The sequence below is a fragment of the Mercenaria mercenaria genome, chromosome 3 (genome assembly GCF_021730395.1).
Source record: "Mercenaria mercenaria strain notata chromosome 3, MADL_Memer_1, whole genome shotgun sequence".
Lineage (NCBI taxonomy): Eukaryota > Metazoa > Mollusca > Bivalvia > Venerida > Veneridae > Mercenaria > Mercenaria mercenaria.
In genome coordinates, this window is record NC_069363.1 from 42,963,280 (window position 1) to 42,976,140 (window position 12,861).

General features: G+C 36.6%; 2 protein-coding genes across 7 annotated transcripts in view; both read left to right on the forward strand.

The window, feature by feature from the left end:
• LOC123524958 (uridine-cytidine kinase-like 1) overlaps window positions 1-12,861 on the forward strand; it is a 352,168-nt gene that overhangs the window by 121,020 nt on the left and 218,287 nt on the right. The gene's annotated exons all lie outside the window — the stretch shown is intronic.
• Window positions 6,121-12,861, forward strand: part of LOC123524900 (uncharacterized) — a 55,027-nt gene continuing 48,286 nt past the window's right edge. Inside the window, exon 1 of one of the 4 annotated variants that reach the window (XR_008370184.1) lies at window positions 6,121-6,244. The gene's annotated coding sequence lies outside the window, so the exon portion shown is untranslated. The other 3 variants (XR_008370183.1, XM_045303506.2, XM_045303503.2) reach the window with 3 other exon arrangements.

A 12,861-nucleotide genomic window follows, 5' to 3' on the forward strand; every position in this document is an offset into this window, starting at 1 on the left:
ATTCCCTCGATAATATTGAAAGGACGCGGTCATGCTTTTCACGGACTATTTTGATTGGTTCGCTACGATTTGTCGCGAAACGACGCTGATTGGCTGAAACGTTTTACCTGTAATGTAACCAAACCATAAATATCGGCGAAATATGCCAGAGGTTCATCCGGGGAACCACGGTAGACCTCTGGTATGCGAGAATGAGATCCTTATGACATTTGTTTTTAAATACGCAAGCATCTAAATGCTCAACTGGCTCAGTTGCCCAAGTTAACTGTTAAGCTCATTTCTGCAATCAGGAAGAAGCGATTGATGCAATATTCTTCTTGCGATAGATTGGTCCTTTGCGTGTCATTGAGCTTTTTTTGTTCATTATAGATAGCCGCGGCCTTATGGGGGCAATATGGCGTTTGTAAGCCAGCTTTCGATTGGTTACTTTTCATAAACGAACTACCGTTTTGTTTGCGGTTGCTGGCTTGCTCTTTTTAATTGAAGGAAAAAGCTCGAAGCCAGGAATTGGAGATGTTCGGCGTTTTAGATAGTTTTCATAGTAAAATCCTATCGTAATACTTGCACACCAAGGCGAGCCAGCACAATGTTGAGCGCCGATGCAATAGTCGTAATACATACTACTCCCGCGACAGCATGTTTATATTATTGTTCGATTGTCATGGTTCTCATGCATCGTTGAACTCAAAAAGGTTGTCAATGATAGAAGTTAAGTGCATACTGTAATGTTATACAAAAATATTTTCTGTATTGAAACGTTTTAACGAAGAAAATCATAATTATCAAACATGTTATCGTTTAAGTTATCGTGCGGGATTTATATGTTGAGATTCAAGAAGTAAACAATAAACATTGAATAGGACATGTTTCATGAAAATTAACAATTAAATTGGGTCTGCTAATAGTGGTTATATATCCGAAACTATCAATTACTTGCAGTTATTTAGATATGTGTATATACTTGCAGTTGTTAATGAAAGTGTGTTTGGCGGGAAAGAAGCACGTGTGTTTCATGCAAATGGATTACGATCATACGAGGATTAATCGGCGTTGTATCTTTGGGCGATCTTGGGCGTTTATTCCCCGGATGGAATTGAGTCGAGTCGGATCACGTAGCTCGAGTAAAACGCCCCAACATCGGGAACCGGAAGTGGAGTTTTACAGCCTTGTTTACGGCGCTTGTTTACATTATCGGCTGGGGTAAATCAACATTTCTACAAAAGTAGTGTAATTTCTTCATTCAAATAATATTTTATGTGGTCATAAATTTATCATATGCTTATTTCGCTACGATGTATCTTTTACAGTGAAGTTGTACCTTCTCATTCTGCCATATTGTTCTCGCATTGTTCGCGGTCCTCCCGATTAGGAGGTGGTGTGAAATTTTGTCCCGAGAACAATGTTCTTGGGCCTTGTTCGTGTCATTAGGGCGATTCTATCTCGGGTCGGACAAAGAAGAACAAGAAGAATGAAGCGCCCAAGGACGCCCTTTGGAAAGACGTCACCTCGCAACCGTGTGTACTTGGTGACCCGAGGAATAATACGTTTAATGACTTGTTACATTCAGTCAACCTTTTTAATATATGTTAAACTGGCAGTCTCCGCGCTAGACACAATGCGCTTCTGTCGAAAAATGATCAATTGCGTATGCGATGAGAGTTCCATGTCAGCGGGAATCTGACTTGCGTTTTATGTCGTAAAGGTACAAGTTTTTACCGTTGCTTTGTGAAACGTAAGTTTCGTTAATCTTAAAATGCAAAGAGATGCTCACTTTTTTCTCGCTGCACCAACAAAATGTTATACCAGATTCAGAAAAAAATACCTATCGAAGTAACGGTGAATAAGCGTCCTGAGATTGCCATGCAATATGTAAATCGAATAATGTCATATAATAGAAATACGTCAAATTTAGGACAACATGTTGGCGTAGAGTTCTATCCGCCCAGGAGTTCTTAACAACTGATAAAAATACTGCAGTCTTAAATAGTATCAAAAGTCTGCAATACATGCAAGAAAAGAAAAGTTAGGTTAAAAAGAAAAAAAGCAGTTGACATATGTTTATGATGTCACCAGTCACAAAAGTTTAGAAACTAAAAGATTTTTTTATTGTAAGCATGCATTTGAAACATGACCGAAGTCAGATATTCAATATGTCAGTGCTATTTTATATGTTTGACGTGTGGAAGTTTTAAAAAATGGCATAAATCTATTAATGAGCTACATGAGGGACTGCAGTCTGCTTACAGAAAGTTTCATTCAACTGAGTCGGCTTTGATAAAGGTACAGAATGACATCCTCACATCTCTCGATCAAAATTCTGTAACAGTCCTCGTGCTACTCGATCTTTCTGCGGCTTTCGACACGATTGATCACCAAACACTGTTACACCGGCTCGAACATCATTTTGGAGTCACACACAAAGCACTTGCATGGATGTCATCATATCTTAGTGACCGCTATCAAACTGTATGCGTTGATGGTGAGTTGTCGACGCCTACGTTGATGAAATACAGTGTGCCCCAGGGATCAGTGCTTGGTCCAAAGAACTATATCATGTACACTAAACCCGTGGGTGCCATATGCAGACGTCATGGACTTCTTCATCATTTCTACGCTGATGACTCTCAATTATACCTATCTTTTAAGCCGATAGAGGCTGTGGCCAGAAGTGAAGCTTTGCGCCGCATTGAGAGCTGTCTGACTGAAATTGTCTCGTGGATGAATTCCAACATGCTGAAGCTCAATGCTGACAAAACTGAGGTAATGCTATTGACATCAAAGCGTAACTCCAAGTACATTGATGACGTTTCTGTGAAGGTCGGTGATTCTGTGATAAAATCCACGAAATGTGTTAGGAATCTTGGAGCAGTATTTGACAGCGGTATGGATATGGAACAACAAGTCAACTCGGTGTGCCGGGCTGGATATGCACAACTTCGCAGAATAGGTCACATCAGACGGTATCTTACCAGTGATGCCACAAAAACCCTTATAAACAGCCTGGTTACTTCACGGTTAGACTACTGTAATGCCTTGTTAAGTGGTATACCAAACAGCACACTTAACAAGTTGCAACATGTCCAGAACACTGCAGCTCGCGTAATCACTAAGACGCCCCGTCGCAATCATATAACACCGGTTCTGAAGGAGCTTCACTGGTTGCCAGTGAAATACAGGGTGCAGTACAAGGTTCTGACCCACACCTTTAAGGCGTTACACAATCAGTCCCCTGCCTATATTAGGGATATGCTAGAAGTGTATAAACCGGTCAGGACCCTAAGATCGCAAGACACGCTGTCACTGGTTATGCCAAAATCTAATACCATGATGTATGGCAATCGCAGCTTTTCGTGCACTGCTCCAAAGCTTTGGAACTCTCTTCCTGTCAAAATCAGGGAAGCTGACACGCTAGCTGCTTTCAAAAGCCTGCTCAAAACCCACTTTTTTGTACAATATTTTGTTAATTGACCGATACATTTATTTTTTTTATCTTGTTTTTTTTTAAATTATACTTGTTTTCATTCATGATTTTTGTTAATGTGGAATGCATTATCTTTGTATACGTATTTGTTTGTATTTTTGCAATTTATTCTGTAAAGCACTTTTGAACGTGTACAAGTGCATGAAAAGAGTGCTATATAAATGTGGTATAATAATAATAATAATAATAATCAAATATTGGAACGTATGAACCTGGAAGGTATGAAAAAGCTTAAAAACCGAGTGCTTCATCCCTTGCCCCCATAGACATTCTTCCTCTTTACACCAATAGAGACATTTGACTAGTGGGCCCAAACCCTGTTTGTTTTTTTGTCTGTCAGTTTGGCCCTCGTCCTTTTTTGTGAAAGACTTGTGTATTTTATAAACCGATCTGCAAAATGAATGACCTTGTGGATATTTGATATGAACTTGTAACCCTTCTTGTGAGAGAACCAAAAGTACCATATGTGATGGTATTCCATTTTAGAAATAAAGTATTGAAGATCATTTTCAATCCCTCTTCCATTTTTTTGTAAAATATCTCCGAGAAACAAAAAGTTAACAAGTTGCCCAAATGGGCCTAAGTTGCTGTTCTGAAAAGGGCCTTTACATTTTAACCTTGTTGAAAGGGTTCCTAACAAAACATGGCACAATAAGAAATCTGCTATGAACACCAGTTTAAGTGAGTACATGTATTTATGTTCCTTTATTCTTGGTGTAAGAAATATAAAACCCATGGATGTGAAAATAATTCAGGGAACCTAAAACTCAATATCCTTTTCATGGCCTCATATTTAAAATATACATTCTTTCCTATCTAAAACCTGTCAGTTATACAATTTCTAATATAACCTGTTGTGCATGATAAAAAGTGTACAACTGGATATTTGTCAACAGAAAATGCTACCGGAGTAAATTTCTCAGTCTGTATAGAAGGTCAGGGAAATTCTAATTATAGACCTGATGAAAAGCAAAACACAGTTTTACACTTTCTATACACTGCTGGAAATAATAACAGACATTGTCAGGTAGTGTCTAAGTAGTGATAAAATCCCAATAGATTGTTCTTTTCCTACATTTTACATTTTCTATATAAAAGGAAAACAAATTTGTTTATTGGAAAACGCAATTTAAAGTAAATATACTGTTTTTAGCTCTAAAGGCCCCTAAATGCAGTCAAACGGAACTATCTGAACAAACTCGAGAAAGTTCCATCCATTGATGCTACATACCAAGTTTTGCGAAAATTCATCAAACGGTTCACAAGACGAAGTCGTTTAAAGCTTTTAAGATCTGGCTGCCCTTAAAAGGGGTCAAGCAGAATTATTTGAACAAACTTGAATGAGGTCTACACAATGACACAATGATGCTACATACCAAGTTTGATGAAGATCCAACAAACTATTTATAAGAAGAAGCAGATTTAAGCATTTTTCTATTTTTAGCTCTGGCAGCCCCTTACATCAGTCATTCAGAACCATTTGAACAAATTTAGAAGAGAACATTAGAAGGATGCTACAGACAAAGTTTTGGAGACATTCCATCAAACAGTTCATGAAAAGAAGTCGTTTATTGTTTTTCTTTAATTCTTAGCTTCGTTGGCCCCTAAAACAGTCAAGCGAAACCACTTGAACAAATTTGAAAGAGAACCCTACAAGGATTCTATAGACCAGGTTTGGTGGCGATCCATCAAGCGGTTAATGAAAAGAAATCATTTAAATCTTTTTTCCTCTATTTTTAGCTATCGCAGCTCCTAAAATCAGTCAAGCGGAACCATTTCAACAAACTTGAGAGAGGACCATTCAAGGATGCTACATACCAAGTTTATTGACAATCCATCAAGCAGTTAATGAAAAGAAGTCGTTTAAATGTTTTTCTACTTATAGCTTTGGCGGCCCATAAAATCAGTCAAGCGCAATCATTTGGATGAAGTTGAGAGAGGACGTTACAAGGATGCTACAGACCAAATTTTAGTGATGATCAATCAAGCTGTTCATGAGAAGGTTTACTACTTTTAGCTTTGACAGCCCCTCAAATCAGTCAAGCGCAATCATTTGGATCAGATTTAGAGAGGAGCTTACAAGAATGCTACAAAACAAGTTTGGTGATGATCCATCAAGCGGTTAGTGAGAAAAAGTCGTTGAAAGGTTTTTCTATATTTAGCTCTGGCGGCCCCTGAAATCAGCAGTCAAGAGCAACTATTTGAACAAACTTGAGAGAGAACCTTACAAACATACTACTATAGACCAAGTTTGGTGACATCCATCAAGCGGTTCATGAGAAGAAATCGTTTAAAGGTTTCTTTTTTCTTAGCTCTGGCGGTCCCTTAAATCAGTGAAGCGAAACAATTTAAATGGGTTTGAGGGCGGACCTTGCAAGGATGCTACAAACAAAGTTTGGTGATGATTCATCCAGCCGCTCATGAGAAGAAGGTTTTTAAAGTGAAAAGCTAACACCAGACGACGGACGACAGATGACGGACACAGATCGTCACAACAGTCCACCCGGAACCTCCGGTTCAAGTGGGCTAAAAACAGTGGCTTCAGGAGTTTCTTTTGTTTTCATTTGCAGACAACCCAAAACTCTTTCGATTAAACACAGAAGTGTAAAAAGCTACGATTATACAGGGTGAGTAAGCGATCACAACGTGGATATAAAATACACAATTGTAAACAATATGTTTCCAAGCATTTAAAGTTCTTTATTTAAAGCGTGTGTGATATATTCTGCTACATTAAGATTTATATTTAATCTATTAGAGCAAGTAAGTCTAATATTTTTACGATTTTTTTTTTATTTTTGAATGTCTTCGTTTTTCTAACAGTAAAATGTAGATATGTGGGTCAAATAATAATGAAATCAAATCGGTATTTATTTATTGTCGATAAACATAATAACATCAGCTATGTATAGCGTTTGATCGACATATTATGACTTTGTTTGGACTTTTAAATGTCTTCGTTTCATAACGCGGTTAAGCCTTAGAGGGATGACAAGATAATAAAATACGCCGTCCTGATAAGCCAATGAGTAAGGCTATTTGTTGGACCAAGGTGTGTAAAGTTGTTGCTCAAAAACGTTGGAGTTTTTCCAATTGCGTAACTGTGATTTACAATTTTTTGCGAGAGAAATTTAAAAAGAGCAAAACTGAAAGGTAAGTGCCTATATCCTGAATTTTGATACCGACATTCGTTTTCTTTGTTTACTGTAAAAATGTGCATAGCCATAATATTTTATTGAAAATTGATATGGTTTGTCAATTGAAATGGTCATTTAATGTATTGATTTAGACTTAACTCATTAAGGGCGCAGATCGCATTTATGCGTTAATCTTAACTCTTACCGAGTACCGCATGTCGTATTAGGCATTTCTAGCCTATCACGATACTGACTTGGATGTCGTATGCCGATTAAATATTGGGGGTTTTCTCAAATGCATTTAAGTATGCGCATGTAAAGATATTGGGCTGTAGCATGCGATAATATATTTCCAAGTATCATTATACATTGGTTTAGAAAATAAATCAGATAGACTTGTTACTATATCTAATTGAAAATATAGCATTATTTTACTTCTTTAAATCGTTCGTGTCTGCAAACAATTAAAGACACACGTATGTTCACTGTTTGTAGGGTGCTTCAACACAATAAGTTCGGTTCTTTCCAATACTTTTGAAATATATTGTTTGCGTTTAAATATATATATTAGAACAACTGTATGTTTAAATGACTTCAGTTGTTGGTATTATTACAGACATTTAAGGATTTAATATTTATAAACCGAAAAAAATGACTTGAAATGATATACGGTGACTGATTTGTGATATTTCGTTATTTCGATCTGTCGCAGCGATTTAACGACAAACGTCGTTAAGGCGTCTTGCCGAACGTCGCCACGCATAATGTCGCCCTGCCGAAAGTCGTTATGCCCCCCGCCGAACGTCGCCCCGCCAAACGTCGCCCCGCCGAACGTCGTCATGGTCCCCTGCCAAACGTCGCCCCACCGAATGTCGTCCCTACAAATGTCATCCCGACAAACGTCGGTATGGCGCCCCGCTGAACGTCGGCCCGCAAAATGTCGCCCAGTCAAACGTCGTTTCCGCTTTCCGGAATGTCATGCCGGTATCAATTAAATTGGAGATAAAAGATTGTAAGATTTAATTTTGATGGAATGAAGTGTTTCCAGAAAATATTGTTCAATCTCACCACCATCCCCTCCCCATACCTTCCTACCCCACGATCTTAAATTACACGATCATTTCTTGGAATATAGATAGAGGGCAATATGCGTGCGTGCGCGCGTTTGTCCGTCGGACCGTCTTATCTTTATCGGGATTATACTTTTGTCTTACATTGGAACCGCACCTTACGCTTACCTCAGCGAGATGAATTGTCGTGCGAACACTAGATCCTTCTCCGAAAGGTCAATGCTACACTTGAGCGAGTGGGTTTGGCAAAACTTATGGCAAGTATTATCCGAGCAGTAACTTTAATACTAGTAGAGAAATCTGTTTTACTTCCTCAATGATACGGCTAGTGCTATGCAAAAAATTGCTCTGAGGTCAGGCGGGGCGTCGTTTAGTAGGGCGACATTCGGCAGTGAGACATTCGGCGGTGTGACAGTCGATGTTTGGCGGAGTGACGTTAGGCGGGGCGACGTTTGGTGGGGCAACATTCAGCGAGGCACATTGGGCGGGACGAGACGGTCTGAGAGACGACATTTGACTGGGCGCCATAACAATATCCATAACGTTTGTCGTTATGTCACTGCGACAGAGCAAACGCCATACAAAAATGTAGCAGAAAATAAAGTGATATAAAGTGATTCCACTTTCCTTATGTGTGAATACGGAAATGATATACCGTCGGCGCATAATATGAAATATTTAGCATGGGTTTTAGCTATCTAACCTGCGAATGTCGGTCGATCGGCCTGACATGTGACTTCCAAAAAAGAAAATACAGATTGTCGGTCGATCAGCCATATGACTTTCAAATAAAAACTACGGCCAAAGTTTCGGGCGGTCACCATATGGCTACATAAGTGACATTTTGCGTGGACAGTGCGAAATCTGGAGATGGAACTTGCAATGCCTGTTATCGCAATCCAGTTTTATCATAGAATTGTTAAGACGAGATACTAAGTCGAAATTTTGAGTATTAGATATTAGAAAATCCTAGTTTTGAGTTATTTAATTCGAAATGTCGAAGCAGTATGACAAAATTTACAGTAAGGCATAACAAACTGTTCAAGATAAGGGTTAGAAAGGTACGTAACTCGAAATTAAGAGTTACATACTTTATTGAATAACACATAGCTGGCATTAATGCTCTTTCGTATAATGCAGCCTTTTCAGTACGCCTAAAATTCTATAGTTCATCTTTTTATTCTAAGTTTATCCATAATTTTACATTTATGTTTGATTTTTTTTACATTTATCTTTGTTGAAAACATAGTTACACAAGTCTGAATTCAAAGCGACTTTCCTCAAATGCTCGGGAAATTCATATACGTGTGCAACTTCACTTTAAAACGTTTAAAAACCAAGAGATGACATATCCAGAATAACATATTAACCACTAGATTGGTATGAAATAAATACATAAAGTCATGGCATTATTAATGGTACACTTAAGCACGTTATATCACTTGAATATTTTGAGATGTCCCCATACACAGGTAAACAGGTAAATACGTCCTTAATCCGGTATATAACTCGTCATCGGGATAGACTAAAAATGCCTATTTATCCGCCAAAAGATAACATGCGTGTATGCCGAGGATCGCATGCGCTATCCGCCTGATAGTACTGTATGCCGCGTGACGTGATTTTACGTTTGTAAGAGTACTAACGATTGGACTTCTCTCAAAGTCAACAAATGAAAATATTTTATTCAAAAGATTTTTAAAACCCGGAAGCGATCGAAACAATCAAAATATTTATTATTTAAGCATGTATTTTTAATATACTCATCACTAAATATCGGAATTAGAAAGTTATTTCTAGGTATTGCCTGTTTTATCTTCTCATTCAACTATACTGCAGAACCTTTCTTATTTATTCAGTATTTTTAACTTTATTAAATAAAGTATAATTTTGTTCTTTCATAATGCCATTTGCTTTAACGTTTAGCAATAGATGATATTTGAATAAAATAAAATAATCAAATAATGGCTGTTTTTCTATGTCAAATCTTCAGTTTTCCATATTCAGTTGCTTCAGTTGGCCTGTAAAACAATTTTGCAGATCAAAATAATAGTAAATTTTAAATTATTGAACAGATCATAAATTGTAGTATCAGTTGTGAAAATTTCAGTTTTATTCTTCTTTTATAAACAGATGTTTGTCCCTTATATTGATCAAAGGAGGCCTAGATCTTATCGATTATTGATTATCAGTGAAAATCCACAGGCATACATGTACAAAGCAGATAAATTGATAAGAGGCTCAGGAATGTATCGGAAAATTGATACCAGTAATTAAGCGGCGATATGACTGCAGGTATTAATAAGTTAAAGATATCCAATGGGCATCATTTACTAAGATATTTTATCTTTAGATATTTACTTCAGATGTATAAATTTCTCATCAATTATATTTAGCATTACTAAATATATGAATTAAGTTTGAACATAGAGCTACATTCATGGTTAAATGTCATGCAGTAATAGTTGATTGTTAAAAAAACAGCCGGTTCTTTTAGTGGTAGTACACAATTATACTGTGTTAATCTATACATGTATACAGTGTGTACTATTTTAAACCTAATGCATGGTACTGTAAATACTAATAAACTTGTTAATTTTTTGTTTACATAAACTATATGAAGTAATTGCTCATGTTTTTAAATATCAAATTTGGATCTAATACATGTATACCTTTAAAATATCTATTAGCCATCCATCTCGGACTGTTTATATCATCCTCATCTTTTTAAGTTTTTTATTGTAATCGGCAAATTTTGAATATTTACAGAAGCATTTAAATTATTTGGTGAAAATACATGTAAAGACTTTCAAATAAGATAAATATCGGTCAAATCGCGGCGGACTTGCAACACGGCGGCCATGTCCAGCCGCAGAGTACATGTTGTCTCGCCCAATGGCATAGTAATCAAGATAATACTAAAGTTGAAATGTTATCAATATTTCTATAAATAAACCGCATACAGTCAAACAAGTCTTGTATCATATTAAACGATATTTGGTTGATTGTTTAGATAGATCGAACATTTGTCACAGATAAAGATAGTTTATTCAAACAAAAAGCAATATGAGTTTGCGACATGTAAATAAATGAAAACAAAACATAGAGATGGTACCTAAGGCTACGTACTCAACGACAACAACAACAAATCAAGTGCAAAACTGAAGTGCATATCGCCTATCCCACAATAGCAATATTTTAACAAAACACCGTGCAGTAAATACGGGAACTTTTGACAGCGACATCAGCTTCTTTGTTTTTGTGGATTAGCTAAAGAAAGGTGATTGTCATTTCTTTTAAACTAACAGAACCATTGTATTTGTACTAAAGAACGTCTGCATTATAATAACAGAAGTTTCTGTAACGACAGATTCCGCACGCCTCGGTCAATCTGCAAATTAGGTACATTTGTTAACACAAGGTGCGTGTCATAAAAAATGAAATAACTTCTTTCGGCAGTTTTTGGTATGGTTTTGGTGTGACCATCAGATAGAATATACATTGTTTTTTTATATCGCTCTGTTTTTAACTCATACATTTTTGAGGCCTTGATTATTCTTGGCAAACAAATTATGTTAAATGTTGAGGGACACGATGTCGTAAAATTCATAAAGTCTACTTATATTTTTTTCTCACGAATAATGTTTTCTTTCATATGATCATACTATACCTGTAAATTATCGGCAGTAATAAAAAACTTTTTGACGTCATTTCTTTTACCGAAACATGGCTAGGCAGTAATACTGAGTCGGGTTCCATTAGCTTTGAAAATTTTACTGCTCCATTCAGAAAAGACAGATCAGGAGATAACCATGGAGGGGTCCTTGTTTATGTAAAAAGTCATATACCAGCTATTCGAAGATATGACCTGGAGCCGGATGGAATTGAATGTATTTGGATAGAACTTAGAACTGGTCACAAGAAATTTCTGTATGGAACATTCTACCGTCCTCCCAACTCCACTCCTCTTGTTCTGTCCAGTATAGAAAACTCAATTGGTCTTGCTTTTGACACGAACATAAGTAACATAATAATTTCAGGTGACTTCAACTTAGATATGCTTAAGCCTGGAACACAAAGAAAAATTAATGATATAGCCACGCAATATAACATGACACAATTAATAAATGAACCCACACATGAATCATCTAACTCTCTCATAGACCTTTTTCTTGTTTCATCCTCATGTGATGTGTACACGTCAGGTGTTGGAGATCCATTCTTTGATCAAAATATCAGATTTCACTGTCCGATATATTGTTGTCTCAACTACTCTAAGCCCCAACTAAAGACTTGCAAAAGAATGGTATGGAAATTTGACCAAGGTGACTACGACAACTTAAGACAAGAGGCAGCATCTACCAACTGGGACTCCCTAGCAGATGATGATATTGATACATAATTATGCAAATAATATCACTCAACATATCATTTCCATATCAAAAAAAAACATATTCCTAATAAAATAACTACAATTAGACCAGCCGACCCTCCATGGATGCACAATGAAATAAGAAAACTCATCAGAAAAAGAAAAAGAGCATACGACAAGGCAAAACGTACACAGAGCGAACATCACTGGACCAAATACAGACAAATAAGAAATAAAACAACCAAGCTCCTCAGCAATGCAAAAACACATCATTCTCAAAAACTATCAGATAAATTAAAAAATGAAAATCTCAAACCAACAGATTATTGGAAAATATTAAAGAAATTCATATCACCTTTAACTAATCCAGCAGTTCAAATCTTAAATGATAATGGTAATCTTATCACATCAGACACTGTCAAGGCAAACCTACTTAATAACTTTTTCCAGTCGCAAACATCACTTAACGACAATAACAAAACACTGCCACACATACAATTAAATCCGAATCACACAACACTAAACTCTATCAATATCATAGAAGATGAAATAACTGTAACACTCAAGTCACTTTCAACAGGAAAAGCAGCAGGACCAGTCAATGTAAATAATAGATTCCTAAAGGAATTATCACAGCAATTAGCAAATCCATTTTGTAAACTCTTTAACATGTCACTTCACACTGGAAAATTACCATCACAATGGAAACTTGCACACGTTTGTGCTATCTTTTAAAAGAATGACCCGCAATTAGTATCAAATTATAGACCAATATCTCTACTTAGCACCATCAGAAAAGTA